We start from the raw sequence: 23,410 nt of genomic DNA on the forward strand, positions 1-23,410 counted from the left end.
GTTGCCAGACAACATTAATGCTTTAGTGTTAAATTTTACTATTAAATCTACAATAAAATTTACTGAAAGCTTGGTAAGTTGGTTTTCAGAGAGATTCAAAACTCTAATAGTGAAGTTGGATGGTGTTGAAACTAATTGAGTGTGGATGTACATGCAACCATCATCCCCAATTCTGCAATTTGCTAAGTTCAGTTCAGTCAAGCAGCATTCTAAAGAATGAATTATAGCAAAACAAAGTGTGTTGAGACTTTCATATAACATATGATGATTACTCAAATCAACAAATTCATCAAAAAGAAAACCACTGATCATTTGGCAACAATCTTTATCCTCAGCTTCCATAAAACACTGGACTAAATGCAAGCACTTCATTTTGTCATCCAGGATACTCGGTAATTTGGCTGCTTTATAATACCAATCCTTTTCCCACCAGGTTTGCTCTGTGATAAATTCTACAAATGTACATTGTTTTCCCTTGGTGATACCAATATAAAACACCCACATGTTGAAGAACCTCTCATCCCAGAAGTACTGATCTAATATTGATTTTACTTCTGGTGAGCTCCACAGAAGATCCTCCTCAGATAAATACCACGCTGCAAGATATTCCTGAATGCTCACATGCAAAAAGCTGTAGGAAATTTCCTGAGAACCTGACCAACGTGAAATCCGTAACAAACCATATGGACATTCCACATTATCTTGCTTTATTTTAAGATATTTTCTACATGTTATTTGAAGGTCTTGATGTGAAAAGGCTAACTTATTAGCTTTCAAACACTGAAAGGATAATTTACCAAATTCTTTCAAAATTATACGAAACTCTTTATCAGTTTTGGGTTTGTGTATATACTCAGGTAAACCACCTGACTTGCTACTGAAATGAGACATGGTAAAATGAATAAACCTTCCAAATATTTCTGTTTTCGTTGTTGGAAGACAACCCTTTTTGCAATGTAAATACAGCAATATGTTCAAGTTGAATGGAATGCGACTATGGGCATCAATAGCTGGATATTTTTTAATATGCTCGATAATAGCAGCATACTCATTATGCTCACTTAAGGAAACTTTAAGATAATGGTCCCTGTCTACTTTGGAAAATCCCAATAGTTCAACCCTCCTGCAGGATGATAACATATGCAAGTTTTTCGCAACTGAAGGTTGAGAAGTGATGACTAATAAAGAAGACTTTAAGCAAGACCTGCTGATAATCGAAGAAACGAATGAAGTCTTAATAAGGTGACGGGGTAGTTCATCATACCCATCAAATATGATTGCAAGATTAGCCCCATTGTTCATCAATATCAATTTTTCGAAGTCATTGATACTAGTAGATAGTTCATCATTTCGGAATATAATATGTAATAAATCACTTAAATTCTTAGCCTTTTGTACCTGAGGATCTTTGAGATATATTAGAAACAAAAACTCTCTATTGCATAACAGTGGAATGCTTTTCCATTTTGAAGCAATTTCATTGGCTAGCATAGTCTTACCAATGCCAGGAGCACCTTCAATTAGAATCGTATTGGGATTGATCAACTTTGGTTTGTCCTTCAATGGAGCAAATAAATCTGATATACTTTTAGGATGTTCACTTAAATTATTTGCTTCATCTTTGGTACCCCTTCGAATGCTAGCATTATTGTTCTTTTGGTTGATTGTACTACAAATCTCCAGTGTAGTTTTACAGATATATTCATTATTATGGTAAGTTAGAATTACACTTGTAATAGTACTAGACTTATAAGGAGGCCATTGTGATTGAACTACCTCAGAATTATGGATTATGTTTTGATGTTGTTTTTGAAGACACTCTGATACTTCTTGCAGCAGTTTACCTATGTAATATATTATAAGACATAAAGTGACATCTTAAACAATTTGGAACAAACAAATTAATGTAGTGTTACACTACAAAACATGTCAGGTGGTAAATTTGCACTAAATAATACTGTACGTATACTAATATACATCATGCATACAGTATGATAGTACTGTATAGTAGGGACCACAAAGGTTCGGGCATGGCACATGAAAAACCATCACCCAAAACCAGCCTCATGATGATGAAGAGGCAGTATTGGTTAGGTAAAACTAAGCCCAAACTAGCCTTCAAATCAACCTGAAACGCTTTCAACAAGTTTCTATAGAATTAAAAAAAAAAAAAAAAAAAACTTTAATGGATTTTCTAGTGACTGACTGGCTGAGTTGACTGATGCCTTCAAGCAAGTGTAATTTGATAACAACTAAGGCTATGGGCTTGATTTTTGCACTGTTTGACGTTGCTTCAGCTGCACACGCGTCTTTGGTTTTGGCATACTGTGGTATGTACAATGCATTCTTCATGGACTTACCAGTGTCCTTCTTTGTATCCAATTCATCTTTGCTGACAGCGAAAGATGTTGATTTGGCAGTAGTACGTGATGGCTTCCCTTCATAATGAAAATCATCCGTATTTTTCATAGTGGCTACTTTGATATCAGAGACGCTTTTCGAATAGTTCTTGATTCATACTGCTGTGTAACGGGTTGAACATAGCTGACAATGAATCGTAATGGATACTTCACTTTCAGACGATGATTGGTAGCTGGGGCGAACAGCACCATTTCTTTCCTTTGGTGCGGTATGTGTGGGTTCACCACTCATCATAATTTAATTTTGCAAAAAAAAAGTTAAGTACACAAAAATTAGAATTTTCAACCACTAAGATAGCACGGTTGATCACATGTGTGACACTGCAAATTGCTAAAACTAGCCTAACTAATCCTATTAGTTAGTTCCACGACTAGAAATAGATTATATGAACACTTACTGATAACCTGATCACTGGAAATCACAGCGGTTTGAGTACTAGAGAAAATTGCTCTGATGACCAGGAAGTACAATATAATTATCACTTAAAGCACCACCTATGTTTGTGTATACGAAAAATACAGCAATCGGGGGGTGGTGGGGGTTTCTCAAGGCAAATACAGCACTTGGCTTCGCCTTGTGCTGTATTAGTCTCTCAACACACCCTCTTGTGCTGTATTTTCCATACACATGTGCGGCAGTGCTTTAACTATAACATATGGTATCTTATGCATGGTAAGGATTCAACACTTCTTATTTTTTGTTACTGTGAATCAATGTCGTGCACTACTCTGGCTTGTTTCAGTACTTTTTATCGATGTCTTGATGGAGAGAGTGAAACATTGTAATGAAGCATTCATCACATACAGCACTTGAAGGGATAAAGATAGGCACAAATTTTGTAGCACTTGTTTATGACTATGCTGTGTTATGCTTCTTATTGAGATCATGAGCAAATTTTCACCACTGCTGTGTAAAGAAGTTCAATGGCAGTGAAGATGTGGATAAAGGGACGAACAATGCTAGATTGCTAGATTTTTACAGTGCTCAGAAGTCATTACAGAGAACGAATGATATAAACCCACGAACCCTTGCTAATACATAAACACAATTTATGATTATCAGTAAAAAGAATTCTGGTGACAGTTGGAATTTGACAACCATGTATAGAAAGCCTTATATGGATTTTAACTGTACTATTGTGCTTTGCGATGCTTATGGGTTTCTAGTATTGCTTATTAAGACTCCAATGTTGATTCACTCTCACATCTTCGTCATACATGTAGTTATCATCATAAACACTATGCTAGCAAACATTTAGGGCATAACAGGCTATAAAGAGCATTGAGCAAAAGCTGTGCAGGCTTACTATCAAATAACATGTTCACATTTGCATACTTTAATACTGTAGAACATCTTATCCTAGTAGTGCAGTCACATGTAGCTAACTTTGAATGTATGTGTTTTGTTGTTTTGATAGAATATTCAAGTACAGTAGTGTCATACAATAGGTAGTACTGTATATTAGGGATCATTAAAGTTTGTAGTTTCCCATAATAGATTGACCAGAAACTATCCTCACAATACTTTTGCAGTGCCTCTGCATTATAGGTCAGGTATACTCAAGCCCAAAAGTGTCTTTAGTGCAACCCAAGATGATTCCAATAAGTTGCTGTGAAGTTTAAAAAAAAAGAAAATTATCTGCTGAATGACTGACGGATTGATTCATTCAGAGAAGCCATTTTTGTTGTTCGATGTTTCAGCCCAAGGTGTCTTGGCATACTACATTGCATAAAATGCATGCATCATGGACTACCCTTATCTTCCTTAGTGTCCCATTTCGACTTGCTGACAGCACAATGTGTCATTTTGTGGTGGTGCACCAGTGGCTTTGCATTGCCGATCACTTAGAAAACAAAAACTATCTGCATTTTTTGTACTGCATATACAACAGTCATAGTAGCTAGCTTCTTGTACTGTTTTCCGTATGTAGAACCTCTAATGGGAAGGACATTATATGTCGTGGTTGAAAATTATGTGAAACTGTTACACATTACTTTTTATTAATTTGATTGGGGGCGTGCTTTTTGTCATACAATAATGTTTTGATTATATCCAATGCTGCCAAGTCATTGTGGTGAGGCTGATTTCTATTTGATATTTTGCTAGCTGTTATGATCTTTAATATACAAGTATACAAAAATTGGAATTTTCAACTAGAGTAGATACCATGGCAATAGTGCGTCATGCAGTCAAGTACAGCTGGTGCAGGCAGGTGACAGACAAGTAGGTATGTATTTTACAGGAACCAAGAAAATGTCGTTTTCATGTATGCATAGCACGATAGTGCGTGGAAACTCCCTTGGAGTAGGGAATCTCCCATTCCAAATTTGAGTTGAATCTGGCTGCATTTTCAAAGTTTGTATTGCTTTCTTTGTATTTATCTTCAATTCTCTTTTTCTTTTTGCACACTTTACAAAAAACCAAAATAACTAGCATGTGCTATGGTCGATGTAATGCAAATTAACAGGGAAGTAAGATCATAACACAGTCAGTGGTGATTGTAGACCTGACCTGCAGGGGACCAAGTAGGGAACAGCATAATTATTGTTATTTGGCTGTAATATAAAACAAAATTTCAGGGGTCTGGGGGTGCAACCCCCAGAAGCTGTAGGATTTTTGCAATTTAAAGACTTGAAAACAGCCTAAAATTTATGCGAAAAACATGAAAAATGCTAATATAAACAATGCAAATCTATAACGCAAATTTCCAAGATTTTAAAAAGGTTTTGTTTCAGCAGGTGGAGGGGGCATGGCATGGCCCCCTTTAGAACCGCCTATGAACACAGCTTATACAGTCCAATTTTCATACAGATCAGATAAAGAACAATGGAGTTATACACAAATGTGAGGTTCTACATATGCCATGTGAGGTTCTACAGAAACACATGATCCTGATAAGTGGGCATGGCCCACAAAAGAAAATGGGTTGCAGCAGGACCTGGATATTCTATGTCATTTCAGACCTGGATGACCTGACCGCAGATGCATGCAGTAACTGAATCCATAAGATTAACAATTCAGCACAAAAAGGATTATATAGCATGCACGCTTCATCCTTCTGTCAGTTTAGACCATGTACAATCTTGTGTGCAGTGATATGTCATCAGTTTTCAGTGAGAGCATTTGGCCAAATTAAAATCTCACCAACTGCAATTTTATAGCAAACTGCCAAATATTAGTTTTTCCAACATTTCATACATTATGATTCACTCAGTACAGTTCAGCTTCACCTAGTAGAGAGTTACAAGCCACCCAGCAGAGAGTTTAGCTACTTAAAAGTCACCATTAGAGCTACATTATAAGTCACCTAGTATAGTGCTACGTAATATAGGCTGTAGGTTTGAGGCTGCCTAGGTCCAGTCATGGATTTTTTCTGCTTTCTCCACCTTTTCAAACACACTTTCTGTAACAACCTTAAACAGGCTGTAGGACCAGAGACCTTCAGCACTCATGCTGTAAAGCCTTAATAAATAAATATACTGAGTATTTAGTTAAACCATGGTATCTGTTTACTCCATCTAATTTCTTAACACCGCAATACCATGGATTTTACAAAAACAGTCTTTAAAGCTTCACTATTTGTATGAAAGGTGTACACATGAAAGGACATACAATATTATACTGCAATATAAGTTTGCTAACACAATTGTGTCTCAAGTAAAACTGTACTTTTATCTGGATTTAGTAGTAGAGGTCTAAAATGACTAGTGTTGCACCGATAATCGGTTGAATTATCGGTAACAACCGATATTAGCTAATTTTACAAGTATCGGTATCGGCTACGAAGCGGAATAATTTGCCGATTAACTGAAACCCACAATCAATCGTTAAATTGATGGCAATGAACAGGTGAAAGTAAGGAAGGTGGTGAAGTAAGTGGTTTGCTGTAACTAATTTGTAACTGTTTTTGCTTGTTTGTTTGCACAAATATGGTTGCAAGGCTATACGTAGTAGGCTGTGTATATTTATTGACTGCCCACGCAATTAGTTGATCACTCTTCACAAAGGGTCTGTAGTCCCATTAAAAACACTGTTTGATAAGCTGGCTTAGCTGTTTTATAGCTACTTGGCTTCCTTTTCCATGAAAGGAAATAGTAGTAAAACTATATAAAATATTGTAAAAGTCGGCCGCCCACACAATTAATTACAAATGCAGTTTATACACATAAACTTTAGGTGATTTTCTGCTCCTCCTCCCCTGTTCTGAAGAATATCGGCATATCGGTTACGGGAATAGGCAAATAATCGGTATCGGCAAATGTGAAAAAATGCATATCGGTGCAACACTAAAAATGACATCTAACTAGATAATATAGTTATACCGCAATATCAAGTAACAATATTGTACTGTCTATGAAATATCAAAACCGCTAGTCGAGAGTTCAACTACAAACAAGTCACCCTGTAGAGAGACATTTTAAGTCACCCAGTAGAGAGTTCAACTAAATCAAGTCAGCCCGTAGAGAGTTCAGCTTTATTCAAATGACAACATTATAAGTCACTCAGTAGAGTTCAGCTCTGTAAAAAGTCACCCTGTAGAGATTTCAGCTACATACATTAAAAATCTCCTGATAGAGAGCTCAGCTATGTTACAAGTCACCCAGTATAAAGGTCATGATGAGATACAAACAAGTCACTCTGTAAAGAGTTCTGCAGGAGCTATATTACAAGTTACCCTCTTGATTCAGGTTAATTTACTTTATCACAACTATAATTTTAACAACAAAATAATCATTTCAAAGCAAGATTTTTCTTTTCTTCCTAAAGGTAAAAAGTCAGTTCCAAAGCTGGCATGTGACTGGTTTTGGGACTTACACTTACAGTAAGAAGCTATACAAAAAAAAAATAACTGAACTGTGAAAAAGAATAGACCAGGGTAAAAAGTTGTGAAATCAAAGGTGGTGGCCAAGAAATGGCTGCAGTGAAACTAATGTGTTTCAAATTCAATGATACCTTATCACTAAAGATGGTGGATGCTAGCATCCTTGCAGCCATTTCTTGGCCACCACCTTAGATTTTTTGACCTGGCCTTTTGGGGGTCGCACATTTTTTCTCAGCTCAGCTATAGATTAAACTTGACTGTTCTATTAGAGTAAGTTGACAGTATAGTGATGTAAAGAACTAGTATTGATACTAAGTACAATATCAATACTATCATAGTATTGCACAGGGATAATGTATATTGGTAAAGCACAGGAAGTGTATGGTGGCCTACCAACAAGGCTCTGATTGGCTGAAATCTACTGAAGTTATGTATATGTTAAAGCATAGCCGCGAGTGCTATATGAAAAATAAAGTACGAGGCGTGCGGCCGAGATGCTAATAAAGCATTAGGCTTCGCCTCGTGCTTTATTAGCATCTTGGTCGTGCGCCTCGTACTTTATTTTTCATATAGCACGAGCAAGGCTATGCTTTAAATGATTTATGGAACTTTCTAGTCGTGTAGCTTCACCATACACTAGGACTCGTAATTAACACGCGTTGCATGAACTATTAGCAGCCTGAATGCACACAAACTAGTTTAACAAAGTAACTCACACGTATTTCACCATAGTTTGGCATGGTAGACGTTCATCTCGTATTTTGGTAGGTTTTACTCGCAACCCACAATTGATTCTATTGTGAGTCACAGTGAAATAATTCCGTGATATCTCCAGGACTTGTCCGTTTACATTTAAAAACGTAACAGCAACGTTACCTTCTCCCACCCATCATCGAAGCATTTAGGTATGTCTATAAAAGCAATCCAGTGGTGAAACTCGTATTGGCTGGGGTGATTGATCACTCAGCACGGCGAGGCTATCAGCCATCACTACCGTGGGTGATTAGTCGTACTGGCGCGAGCCCCGCAGGCTATTAGCCTGCAACAAGGCACGTGGGCAACCGTGCTTTATTGCCCACAGAGTGCTTTATTGAACGAATAAAGCACTCTTTGCGGTGCAATAAAGCACTCTTTGTGGTCATGAAGCACTATTGGCCGGCTGAGAGTGTACTTTATGAAATTTAAAGTACACTTTTTCCTTTGATCTTGCCCACGCAAAGTACTATTAGATAATGTAAAGCACAGTAAGGCTTGTACTTGAAGCAGCATTCCATAGTCTACACACTTGAAAACTTGTGCAATTGTATTACAGTGTATATATTTACAGGTGACTGTTCTATTAGAGTGTTTGACTGCTTGTAAAATATACCGTGTATAGCTGGAAATTTTCGTGGTACATAATTTTTACAGTTTTTGTGGTTAGCAAAGCTACCATAAAATTTTATCACATGAAAATTATGCATGAGTCATGACTGTTGACAAGTGCAGTGAAGAAATAACAGCAATTTGATGCTAGTACTATGTGGATATCACATATAGGATGTTTGGCTTTCTCTGTATCAGTCACTTTGATTATCAACTCTCACATTTATTACCTTGGTCATCATTCCCCACAGGGATTGCTGCTACAGTGCTACTTGGTTCAGACATACTTTGGCAATCAGTATGACGCTTGTAGTAAAAACCAATCCATACTCTTCGTAGCCATTTGGTTGAGAACAAAAGTCTTTGAATCAAGCAACAGTGTTCTGTGATCTTTACGTAATCCCAACAAAGTGCATAAAATATCATGAAAAGTTCCAGGTATACCATTGGAGCTATATTACAAAGTATGTGAATGGGATTGCAAAAACAGGGCTTGTGGACTAATAAAATTTGCTTACTTTTACAAAATTTCATTGTCCATAACCTTTTTGTGCCATCACGCCATGGCCATGCAATTATCAGTGTGTGTTTTAACATTTAATCATCATTTTAATACAAGTTGCAGCATTCAAATACTGTAGGATGACTTATTTTAGAGGATAAAAAACTTCGAGGATTTCGTGGAGTCATTAAACCACGAAAATAAACATCCTTGCAATTTTCTGCTTCTCTCGTACCATGGAACTGAAAAGTTTTGGTGGTCACATGGTGGTGAAATGGCACTGTGGAAATACTTCAAGGCAGAGGTCAAGACCCCTTTACTATCACTTACTGGCAGTTTGCCTAAGGCACAACATCTACGAATGGAATAGTCACCGCTATTAAGGAAGTTCAGCACATGATTTAACTCCAGTAATGATGGGGAATTGCTTAAGAGGGGCCCATACAAACATTCTTGCGCTACGTCCATTGATAGAGCAAATACCAACATTTGCAGTAGTGCATGATTGAATTGTGTAATGCTAGTGCGGGGTGTCGGCATAGCCTTTGATCAATACTGCATAATGCAAGAGGCTGAGTGTACATCACGCTAACCATTACACACGGTGCTATGCAGTCATGCCCTACTTGAAAAGAGATGCAAACATCAGTAGTAAATTTTCGCGGCTTGCCCGTAACCCTTGGATTTTTTTCTAAACAAAAAATTAGAAATTTTAGATTCTCGAAAATAATAAGTTACCCTATGGTAGCCTATTCCAATACTGAGATATGTCCTGTCATGTGATGGAACGAGGGGGAGGAGGACAAATATCCCCAGTTAGTGTCTATCCATTACTGGCTGAATATCACACCTTAAAATAGTTGTTATGTTAAATAACGAATAGGCTCTGTTAATTCTGGGGGGAAGGAGTATGCCCCCTGTGTACCCTCTTAATCTTAAGGTTAGAATTATAGTTTGACAGCTACTTCTCGAGGTATTGCTTAGTAGTGATATGTACAGTCCCTAGCCTCATGTAGTAGTAGTTTGTTACTGGATACAAAAGAATATATAATTTTGTTTAAGTTCTCACCCATTTTTGCTACCAAAATTTTTACTTGGTACAGTGGAGTGTCAATCACCTGAACTAATATGGGTAGAGGTGTGTTCATATAGTTCATTAAATTAACACCTATTGATTTATATACAGAGCTCTGTTCAATTACTCTAATAGAGCATCCACTGTAACAAAATACTCTAATAGAACAATCATTTAGGTTTTCAGGTAATTGACAGTTCGGTAGATTGACGTTTAGATAACTGATTCTCCACTGTATTCCATAAATGAGATATGGCAAAAAGTATGCCACAGTGTAACTACCTGGGCTCTGGTGAACTGCCTCCATTAGTGGGTTGGTTTTAGTATGGCATAGCCTTGTTTGCTTATGCGATGCAGAAGTGTCTGTAATGATTTTCACAAAATCTTTTGGGAACCACCCCACTCCATGCTTTCCTCTGCCCAACCACCATTCTTCATCATCACTATTAAGAACCATAATGTCTTCTCCTAATTCTAATTGTAATTCATTGCCTTCTTCGGCAGGATATCCATCAATTACAGTGGCCTTAAATGTTTCATTTTCTAGTATAATAGAAATATGCATGTGTATTATTAATGTTAAATACACAATGGAATCAAGCATCAGTTACATGGGATTTCATTTAAAATCAAGCAACAAACCATTAATTAACATGTGTGGAAGATAAATGAAAGGTGACAAAACACAAATCATACAGTACAATAGTAGGGACCAAAAAAGGTTTGGGTATGGTCCATGAAAAACATCACCCAAAACCAGCCTCACTTTTCCCTGATGACATAAAACTAAGCAAGCCTTCAGATTGACTCAAAATGCTTTCAACAAGTTGCTACGGAATTTAAAAAATAAAATATTTGACGGAATTTTCTAGTGAATGACTGGCTGAGTTACTGACTGACTGATGCCTTCAGACAAGTACAACTCGATAACGGCTAAGGCTATGGGCTTGATTTTTTCACTGTTTGACGTCACTTCAGCCGGACACATGCCTTTTGGCATACCACAGTACATACAACGTATTGTTTATGGACTATCAGTGCCCTCCTTTGTGTCCCGTTCATCTCTGCTGACAACAAAATGTGTCAATTTGGTGGTAGCACGTGATGGTTTCCCTTTGTAATGAAAATCATTCATATTTTTCATAGTGGCTACTTTGATTGCAGAGGTGCTTTTCAAACAGTTCTTGATTTGTAATGCTGTGTAATGGGTTGAACATAGCTGACATGGATGCGTACTGGATACTTTGCTTTTCAGATGATAATTGAGGCATGTGGCACCATTTCTTTCTTTTGATGCGATATGCGTGGATTGCAGAGGTGCTTTTCGAATAGTTCTTGATTCATAATGCTGTGTAATGGGTTGAAAATAGCTAACAACGAAGCGTAATGGATACTTCACTTTTCAGGTGATAATTTATATAGTTAGGGCATGCGGCGCCATTTCTTTCTATTGATGTGGTATGCGTGGGTTCACCAGTCATAATAATTATTATTTACAAACAAGTCAACAAACACAGTAAAACAATAAGAAGTAGTATATCCCTACTGTGCTCAAGATACCATAATGGAAATGCACAGTAGGGATGTAACACTTCTTATTGTTTTACTGTGATTTAGTATCGTGCACTACTCAAATTTTTAGTGTACTTGTGTGTGTATATATATACACAGTGGAACCTTCCTTATCCAGACTTCTATTATCTGGGCACCTCCATTGTCAGGACAGCCCAAATTGGCCATGTGGCTTGTAGTTCATTGACCATAATGAAGTTTGGTTTAGATGAAAGCACAAGGAGGGAGCCTAAAACTTGCTGTTTATCTGTTTGGTGGCTTGTTTATTCTACTAATAATAACTACCACTTGGTTGCTAGGTGATAATGCATTTTTTACAGCTTAGGAGAGTAACCATGAATGTTTTGTAGTGACTTCCCCCTCTACCCACTAAACTTCATACCACTAACTGATAGCAATAACAACATTACTTGTAGTCACTTTAACATAATAGCATGTTATTCTTAGTTGCGGACATTTCTGAGATACGGACCAATCAGATGTTTTAACAACTGTTCCACATGTATTTTGCAAAACTGCCATTTTATTGATCATCAGGGTCAGTAAAATTAATCGGCTAATTCTTCTAATAATTACCGATATTGATAATGCTAAAATTTGGCCAATAATCCGACTTACAGTTGCTTACCAGATAATTTGTGCAATAGTAATTGATTACCTTTCAAACAGCTTCTGTTATGCTTGCCACTTCGTTCCATTTCCCTTAGTGGATATGTGTGGTCGCTCCTGTGCGACACCCCCACAGCACACCTGTCAAACAAGTGAAGGGTGAGTTACATACATATGTGTTGGCATACACAAAGACATACGTATGTAATAGTTGCAACATGGAAACAAGTGATTTGTCTGAAATATACGCATGAGCATGAGAGCTGCTAGTATAAGTATAAATGTGCATATTTCAGGTAAATCACAAGTGCCCATGTTACAGACTAATATATTCCACTTGGGTGACTCATCTGCAAGTGTGGGAAACTACAGAAATGCTTCACAAGTGTATTTATATGGAACCATGTAAATTTCGTTGTGGATAACATATGCAAGAACAATCTCTGCTGAGGCCAAACATAATTGTATCAATACGAGCATGTAGATAGCTTTGATTGCGGGTATGCAAATAAACAGAGAAAGCTGAAATGCGAGCTCGTAATGTTTTAAGGAACTAATTGGGGGATGTTCATAAAATCGAATAGTGCGTAAAATCAAACATCTATACATTCATATACTGAACTTTGCTCAAATACTCTAATAAAGCATACATTTGTTGACAAAATACTCTAATTGAGCAGTCGATTTGGCGTTCAGATAATCGAGTGTTCGGTTAATCAGTGTTTGGATAATCGAGGTTCCACTGTACTTACTAGCTATGAATAACTAAAGTAGTGAATATGTTTACAAAGCTATCAATTAAGTGCCACACCAAGTTGAGATTGCGTCAGATGTTTACAAAACAACAAAATAAAGACGAAAATGCAAGCCCACTTGAGTCCACTAAAGTATTTACATTACTAGACATGATTAAACTAAAGTAGTTAATGTCGAATGGCCTAATCAATTTAGTGCCATGCCCAGTGCTATATGTGACATCATGCCAGGTGTCAAATATAATCAAAACACTAACCTGTGACCTTCATTCAGTCATTCAATAAAGCAACAAACTATCCATGTCTACATGTTTTCATTTTACAAAACTTATAACCCACAATCGATCCTGTGAAATGTCACTATATTACAGCAGAGGAGACACCACAGTTTATGATTCCTAAGAATACCTGGGATGCATTAATGAAGTACAGTGTATATCAAAAAATTAGATTACGGCACGCACAGTATACTTTTAAGTTTAATCGTTAATGAGGTATTTAAAATCCATTGGATACCCGCGAGTAGGTATCTAGACACCTGTGACAATTCTTTTTGTCATGTGCTTTGCTGGATTCCAATCACAACAGCCATCAGAAATCATCACTAGAATGTAAAGAAAGCATCATTGGATCATAAAGATGATCGTATTCATCTAGGAAGCCTACTAGTGAGTTATTTTAGCACTAATTTGATCAGGAAGTCGCCATTACTGGCAGTGACCAGAGTGGCATGAGCCATAGTCTAAATCATTTATTGCATAAATCCACGGTATCTTTGCTATTTTAGAGACATTTGACATGGCACATAATCACATCAGGCTTCACCCTCAGTCATTATTGTGCCATTCCTCAGGTCTCTAAAATAGCGAAGATACCTGGATTTGTGCAATAACCTATACATATTCCCTCCTATAGTAAACTGTCAGGTATTATTAGGCCAAGCCCAAAGTAAACTGAGGTTTTAGGTTTCTATGTAATATCAGCCACTTGTCTCAACTGTATAGCAGTAGTAAAATTTACTTAAAACCTGTTTACCATGAGTAATTTTTACTTGTGGTATACATTTTAACTTTACATTTTAGCCTAGAATAAGCTGTATTTCAACACTTATGTCACTAACGTGAGTCATTTAATAATGATGAAGATGAGTGTTAGTGTTATTAGTCTATATTGGATCAGTTATCGGTATCCGCTAATTCTGTTACTTGATATCGGTTATCAGAATAATCGGCTAATTTTGCTATCAGTGCAACACTACAATGGATACCATATTTTGATGGCCTACCCATAGGAAATGTATGGTGAAAATTTTGATTGGCCATAAATATTGTGTTGGGCATTTGAATGAAAATATTTTTAGCAGGTCAAACAGTGTTACAAATGAGCCAAATTTCAAGATCGTGTGTAATTTCATCCATGAGTTAATAAACGTTTTTGAGGATTCATCTCAACACCTACGTACATACTATAATAGGGAGAACCACTAACCTCTACTTCGAAAAATTCAAAGTTGGGGTTTGGATTCAGCTTTAGCTAGTAAATTCAGTTAGAGATAGGGTTTGGGTTAAAATCATTCTTTCGACCACTAGTGATACATCAATACCACATTTTCACTACCAATACTGAGTACATTTTAGATGAAAATGGCCGATACTGATCTGATCCTGATATTTTGCCACACTGAAGTATTACTCACGAAACAGCTATGTAATACCAATAGTAGTTGATAGACTAACTTACTAAACATTTCACAAACTGCAGTTTGCTGGTTTTATGGCCATCAAACACGAGGATAACAAGGAATTATATTTCATGGCTTACTATACGATTCTTTCAAAGAATTCGTGGCTTATCACTTTCGCTTGATGCACTATGTATGCCACCATCTTAAAAAGCAATCAGATGATGTCATACAAACTTTACAAAGTATCGCTTGGTATCAGACATTTACAGCTTTACCAATACCAGTCCGATATCACCAAATAGGGCCGATACCAATACTACTATCAGTATCGGTGCATCACTATTGACCACTGTATTGTCTAAAATTCAGGGTTCCAGCAGCTGGTATAGCTAGCGGTGATACGGTGGTTACAACTCTGACGTATTACAAAAATTGATAAAATCGAGCTCTCTCCTATTTTTCTTCAAGTTTTAAGTTGAAGTCACAAAGACATCGAGTGTTGTTAAATTAGCACTATACCATTTAGTATTAGTATTTATTTACTACCAATTTAACACATTAAAGGGAAGGAGCAGTACAAAACACAAGCCTGTACAAGGTACTGTCCAAACACAACTATATGTACTTTATAAAACATGACAACACACACCATACAAAACAACAAAATTAATTACACATCATATTGAATTTATTTGGTTAATAATCAATACATTAATATTGAAAGGGACACGCCCCCAAAAGTACGTAAAATGCATAAAATGGTGTAAAAACACAGTGATTTTCATGCATTTTCGAAGTGCCCACAACATTACGTAGTGATACCAACAAAAAAGGTCTGCTAATTACGCACATACCTCTAAGGAATACTCCACCTTATTTTCAAGACTGTAGCTGCAGCGGATACGTGGGCCCAGCACTGTTTCTGAACCCGGTTCGTCATTTTTCCCAATGCGTAATGTATTGTGGGATTCACCTGTTACCAAGACTATGGGAATTCACCTTAAACTAATTAGTCTAAACAAAAAAAACGGTCTGGAACATTGTGTACATCAATAATACTTCAGTAATTCGAGGGAATTGTACGAAGAGTTGTTACCCTCGAGCGGGCCATTCAGTTTAAAGACAAAAGTTAAGGAAAGCCACTTCGAGAAAGTGCCGCATGAGTAACTTAGTTTAGAATAGCTTTGTTCTAGTTTCTGTAGGCCTATATAAACAGACACCATGTTTCCTAAGCCAACGTTTAGTGGGTTTCTCCATAGATAATATATACCTCCGGACGCGGGATTGGAAACGCTCATAGAGCTCCGTAGTGACTATCTGCGCCTGTTTATAATCGTCACCTCCAGGTGGTAAGTTTAGTACACGACATAGTATACGAGAATGTACCGAGTGTTTTAGGTGCGTATTTGATGGCCACGAGACAGTCTATTCTCTGGATTTTGCAACGATTTACAGTAATTTGACTCCTGAAACTCGATTCTATTGGGATCATTCTTTCTGATATAGATGGAGGATATCTCTTTTGCGATCAACAGCGAGATTTGGTAAGCAATTCCATTTTCAGTGTCGTTCCATCTTTTGCGTACCCATAACTCTTCATTCTCGGCATCAATTCCACTGGATTTTAAATAGAAAGGACTGGTTTATGAAGCTTTATAAGGAAATACCATTAAATCAAGTATTGTATCTTTGTCTCAGTGGTAAATGGCATTTTTTACAAGTTCCAACTTACTACTTTGTGTACCTTGTGCTGCCAGCCAAACGATATTGTAGCTGTCTAAATAAGTTTATAGCTTAGTTTCAAGTGTGCTATATGAAGTTTTATAAATTTAAAGTAAAACACAGTGATTTATATTGCTTTTTTGCTTCCAAAGGAATGCCACGTAAGTTTAAGAAATATCTACCTAAGGGATACTCACGGAATGCTTCGAAGCAGACTCAGGATGAGCCTGAAGACCAGTGTGAAATTGTAACTGCTGATTATGGTTCCCAAACAGATAATGTTGGATCCACTTCAGTTGAGACACAAACTGAGATTGTCACTGATATGAAAAACGTTGCAACTCAGAACATTGAAGAGACTGACAGAAATTTTGTGAGTGATGTGGAAAAACAGACTGATGGAAATAGACATGACAATTTCTGCATTGGTAACAATGATGAAAAATTTGCTCAGCATGATGGTGTCTTCAAAGACGTATCTGGTAAGTTTGCATAACTAAAATAGCATGTGTTTCAACATGTATAATGTTATACCAATGCTTACATGTCAAAACAATAATTATTGCTGGTCATCTGAAACTATTGCTTATTATAGGGAAGAGTGTTGTGACATACTATGACTACCGGTTTGCCACTATTAGACATGTCAACTGCCAGTTCAATCTGCCAGAACCTATAAGCCGGTGTGAACACTGTAAGAATTTTTGAGACAATGTCCTGAGGAGTGGTTTGAGTTGACTACTAAGAAGTGAAAATGAAGAAAATGATCCTACTAAAGCAGACAGCCAAGCAACTTTTCGATCCCTAAATTCATCACAAAAAGATGAAAGAATGAAGAATCTGCGTAAGGTGATTCAATGTAAAGATAAGCAGATTCAAACCTTACAGAGCAAGCTGGAAAGTGCAGTACAATCAGATGGTATCAAGCTTGACAGTGCTACTCACCATGATTTTCTTGCCATAATGAATTGCCACAAGGATAAATACCCAGAAACAGATAATAGTTTTGCTTCGATATTTTGGAACCAACAGCTAAAAGTGGCTCCACTAAAAGATAGTAGATCGATCCACTGGCATCCCTCAATTATCAGGTGGTGTCTCTACCTACACCATCGGTCAAGTGGAGCATATTCCACTTTACGCAACTCTGGTTTGATCCAGTTACCATCTGAACAAACTTTGAGGGATTACCGACACTGTATTCCTTCAGTGATTGGATTTTCAACACAGACCGACAGAGATTTTTTACAAATAGGTCAACAATCGCGACCTGCTCACTTGGCTAAATATGTGACTGTTGTACTTGATGAGATGTATGTTAAGGAAGGGTTGGTGTTCAATAAGGCTTCTGGCTCACTGGTTGGTTACCAAGATTTGGGTGATGTCAACAACATTATTCATGATGCAGAAACCCGGTTTAAAAGTCCTGGTGATTCACAAAGGCCACTAGCTAAAGTTATGTTAGTGTTTATGATTCGTGGGTTGTTCACTTCTCTAAAGTACTCATATGCTCAATTTCCAGAAGGGAGCCAATCTATTTCCTCTGTTTCGTAAGGTTTTGTCTCGTTTGACTCGGCTTGAAATCTGTGTGATGGCAGTGACATGTGATGGTGCTAGTGACAACAGAAGGTTGTTTTCTTTGTATGGCAAGGCTTGCAGTTTGACATACAAGACTGTGAATGTCTACAGTAAAGCCAATGATGCTGTCTACTTCTTCAGTGACCCCTCACATTTGATTAAAACAATTCGAAACTGTTTTCTGAGAGGGAAATTGTGGGTAAGTATTTTATTGTTTATTTATTTTGTTTTGTTACAGTGCAATGGAAGTGCAATTGATTGGAACCTTATTGTTGAACTGTACAAGAGGAATGCAGGTGTCACAACTTCCACCCCTGGATTGTCATTAGTGCCCAGGCTTAACTATGAACATATTTATTTGACCAGTTACTCGAAGATGCGGGTTGATTTAGCTGTGCAGGTATGCACAGTACATGTGTTGTGTTGAATTTTAATGTCAATACAAAAGGTCCTTAGTGATACAGTTTTGAAAGCACTAAAGTTGACGGGTGGTGCAATTGCTTTCGAGACTGCCTATTTTATTGAAAAGATGGACAAGTTTTTTGAGTGCTTCAATGTGTCATCTTTTACTGCTGGAAAGAAAAAGCGTAAGCTTTTTTTACAGCCGTACCGTTCTGGGAATGACTTCAGATTAACTGTAAGTTTGTAATTTTATTTCTAATTCATAACCATGGTATATAACATGCAGTATTTGAGAGAGCTATTGGCATACTTGGATCACCAGAAAATCACAGTTCACGGAGGAGAAGGTTACAGTGATGAGGACAAAGAGTCTATGCTTCTCAGTAAAATGACTGAAAACGGAATTCGAATTACCAGTAAGCATTAAGTTGACACGTAAATTTTTGCATTTCACTGCATAATTTTTAGTATTGTCTTTCTTGGAATTGATCCCAGAGATTTTTGACATCAGTGGAGTTGTCTGTTTCTTGAGCGAGAAGCTGTCTCAGGATGCATTAGAACAATTTTTCGGGTGTCAGAGACAGTGTGGTAGGACCAATGAGAATCCTCGGGTTGCTGAATTTTTGAAGAACACCCAGAGTATAAGAGTCATCAATTCTATTTGGGTGAAGGATATTACGGGAATTTGCCGGGGTTGCAAGAGAAAGAGTTATGACTTGGAGTCCACTGATTTGAATCAACCTCTTAAGAAGCGAAGAAGATATAGATCTAACTAATTACATACATAATACAATCTCATTACATTTTACAATTACAATAATTTTTTGCATTTTAAAATTACAGTGATTTGTTATGGTTAATCAATTCAACTCAATTTACTCCGTAGTGATCTAGACTTCTTTGTTGACTTCTGTTCTTTTTGCTTGTACATTTCAACTGCATTTTCAGCAAATCCAAATCCTCGGATGGATATCCATAACTCTACAATACTTTCCAAACATTTTTGTGCAAGAGTGTCATTTTCATCCTGGCTTGCCATACACCAACTAAATAGGACATCATCATCATGTAGGATACAATTATTAACATGGCTACGAAATGTGTCATCCATACTTGTCACATTGTTTGTGTGGAAATATCTCTGCGTACACAATTCAATTGTATAACATAACTGGTAAGCATCTGTAGTAATTTTTGTCAATCCTCCACTGTTAATAATGGCAATCCAGTCATTTGCTGGATCCTCTGGCTCATTTTCATTGTTGACTCCATCTTGCTCACTTTGTGGGCTGTTATCTGTTAGCTCCTCAAGAATGTGACATACATTCTCATGTTTCCTCTGTTGTTTTAAAGAGCGGATCACATACCCACCAACAAGCAGACAGCATTTTCCTCTTCAAATGTTAACATTCCTATGTTATCCTCACTACGTTTATCAGGTTCGGGAATTGTTGAGCTAACTAGCTCTTTAATCCTCATCTTGAACAACTCATCGGTTAAATGCTGGTAAAGTATGGGCTCTTTATCAACTTCACAGTGCCCCAAAAAATCCAACCATTTCTCATTAAATAACTGTGAAATAGTGAGCTAGTGATACTTGCTCCAAAGTTTGTCCTGGTTAATCATCCCAGAACGTTTTTTGGATTTAGTGACCACCTCATCCAAAATGTTAACTAATCAAGAGGCAAACCTCTTAGACTCAATGGATGGCTGATGGAAATGCTTGATTAATTCTTGCATGATTCTCAAGGAAGTCTTCATTTCATCCGTTGCTATCGCAAAGGATTCGTCAGACAACACTCCAGCTAGTACGCCTCTAATCAAACGGACAGACAAACTAACACTGTTATTATTTCTCGATGATTCATCTCGAAGTTCGTCAGCATCAAACAACGAAGAAGTGAGTTCGGCCATCTTTATTTTTATTCTGTGTCACGAAATGGATACTACAAATTACGTTTACGGTAGGTCGGGGTGTGGATATAGGTGATAAAGTGTGAGCGTTTCCAATCCCGTGTCCGGAGGTATATATTATCTATGGTTTCTCGTACGTTTTTGAACTTACCATGTCGGTAGATATGCGGAATTCCGCAAAAATCAGTAAATTTTGTTAGGTTCGCAATCCCAATGGCTAATTTCAATGTTTACAAAAACAACAAAAATGTTTTCAAGCGGCATGCATGGCGATGGATTTCGATTAATTTCAAGATGTTGATTGGTACCTTGTTCCAAAACTGGGGCAAAGTAAACTTCAACAAACCTGAGCTACAATAACATTAATTTTGTACCTACGGAAGAGATTGTGTAACTATACTGTGACGTCACCTGTTTACCGCTCTTTTGGTTTTGCAAAATCTTGTCACATGTTTAATAAACTTGATTGAGTGCGCAAAACTGGTGGTGATAAAAGTGCTGTAAAGGATCACTGTCAGACATTGGACACCCGCTGGGCCAGCAAAATTAGCAGGCAGCGTAGAGTGGCCGTCATGTGCACTGCAAGGTGCACTCGTGCCCGTCTGGGACCGGTTTAATATCAAGGAGGCAGAGCCCTACTGAAAACGTGATTCTACATAAACTCACCACTGTCCTTCTTGGCTGTGAGGCACAAACAATCACTTTCTCAACTCTTTACTGTCAACAAAACACTCGCAGGGACGAGAGCCGGTCAGAATTAAGCGCGCTCCAATCCCAGTCTTAATTCACGCGCACGGGCTTATATCGTTTTACAGTCGATTGCACTCCGTAGGCTCTATGGCAGCTGTATGGTCAGTAAGACATGTTAAGACCATGATTGTAATTTCACCCTAGCTATATGATATTACTTTTCTAGTGTGGTTATTGGTAGGTGCCATTTTACTGCTATTCATTTCAACAGGGGAGAACCCTATTACCAGATACAAGAAAGTCCTATATATGCAATCAATCCAGCCACTGTAATATTATGGTACTACTATCAAGTTCCATTATAAATGTGATAGTCAGCATAAGGTGGTCATTACATGATACCTGCTATTCAACACTCAGGTGGTAGTAGAGAAAAAAAGGAAGACCCATTGTACGTAGCTGTTGTGTTAAGCGAAAAGGTACGACTCAGGCCAAGTGACACAAGCAGTGAAAAACTCAAGCCCATAGATTTACCTGTTGTCAAGTTATGCATGCCTGACTACAAATAATCAGTCTGTCAGTAGAAAATTCAGTTTAATAGAAATTCCATAGAAATGTTTAGCATTATACCCTGAAGCCACTGAAGGTATAACCAATAATACAAAAGCTGTAGTGAATGAAAAGTATGTTGCTATTTTTTTGGTACAGTATTACTGCACTGTGTGTGTGTATGTGTGCAGTTGGAAGGCCATTACACTTAGTTCAACGTTACAATTGTTATTAGTAGTTTGGATGATACATAACAGAACAGCCCGGCTTTTCTGTTTGATGTTGTGTGGCGGTACCTCAGTTCAAAGCTTTGGGGTATATCCTACATATTGTGTAATTACAAACCTGCATTAGCCAATTCAGATTATGTGGGTAGCTGCAACTGCAGCTGGATCATTTAAATAATTTTCCACCCACCACCCTACTGTAGGTGCAACATTTGTGGCTGTTCCTGTGAAAATAGAACATGTGGGTAAATAAAATGTGCCTTCTTTTTAAAAATTTCATGACTAGAAAGCTAACATGTCAAAGCCATGCAATTTGGATTAATTGGTTTCATAATGCAAGTAACAGAATACAATTTATTCCAAATATTGAGAAATGATCTGTTGGGTGACAACATCTACAGGTAGTATGTTCAATCATACCCTATATTTTCTCCAACCTGGTTAACTAGCTTACAAGAGCAATAAGGTGTCATGTATGGTGTACAAGAAAAACTGAATACAGTCAGTGAAGGAATCCAACATTACAACAAGTTAGAATGAATTTTGCTACAATGTGATGGTTCAAAATTTAGTTGCAGTTTTGTATGTATATTTGTGCATGCATAATTGGTGAAAAGCTGCCAATCCAGAATAACCCAATAATATGGATATGGATAAAGTACCTTCCTATATTCTTAATTATTATACAGTGACATGTAAAGAGGGAAATATTCAGCTGGTTAATGGATCTATACAATCTGAAGGACGTGTTGAGATATGTTATAATGATACTTGGCATATTCCACAATCTGATTATAACTGGGAGATGGCAGAAGCTAATGTGGTTTGTAGACAACTTGGATATACTGGTGCTACATTAGCCCTTGAAATTTCCTTTTATCCAGAATTGATATCAGAGGAGAATATATTAGACCGTAGATGGCATTGTGTTGGAGATGAATTATACTTACATCTGTGTCCATATAATCAATTAATGCTTATTGGCAGTTTGCTGGTGTTGTATGCCTTAATATAAGAGGTACATTTTAATTATTAATTTATGTACTTGCTGGCATATTTACAAGAAAGTGTGTTTTTATGTACATACGTATGTATGTATGTATGTATGTACGTACGTATGTATGTATGTATGTACGTATGTATGTATGTACGCATGTATGTATGTATGTATGTATGTATGTATGTATGTATGTATGTATGTATGTATTTATGTATGTATGTACGTATGTATGTATGTATGTATGTATGTATGTGTGTATGTATGTGTACATATGTATGTACATAGATGGGTATATATGTATGTATGCACATAATTACATACATAATTATATTATATATTTATCATTACCACAATTTATTATTATACTCAGATGGATGTACCATCTACCCAACCTAAGTTGCTGAAGAATGTGTGGAGACATGTCCATCAGGAACATTTGGAGTAGTTACTGGAAGTGTTGGTGATGTGACCACTGGCTGGTTGAGGAGCTGTGAACCATGTTAGTTACAATATACACTTTACC

The 23,410-nt window shown here is 37.1% G+C and overlaps 1 long non-coding RNA gene across 1 annotated transcript; it reads right to left on the bottom strand.

Annotated features, from left to right (window-relative positions):
* Positions 1 to 10,644: 10,644 nt before the first annotated feature.
* LOC136243626 (uncharacterized) lies at positions 10,645 to 21,199 on the bottom strand. Its single transcript, XR_010694933.1, has 3 exons — positions 21,088 to 21,199; positions 12,416 to 12,507; positions 10,645 to 10,728 (listed from the first exon to the last, which is right to left on the bottom strand). It is a non-coding gene; the product is annotated as an uncharacterized lncRNA (long non-coding RNA).
* Between the last annotated feature and the right edge of the window lie 2,211 nt (positions 21,200 to 23,410).

Source organism: Dysidea avara, chromosome 2 (genome assembly GCF_963678975.1).
Source record: "Dysidea avara chromosome 2, odDysAvar1.4, whole genome shotgun sequence".
NCBI lineage: Eukaryota > Metazoa > Porifera > Demospongiae > Dictyoceratida > Dysideidae > Dysidea > Dysidea avara.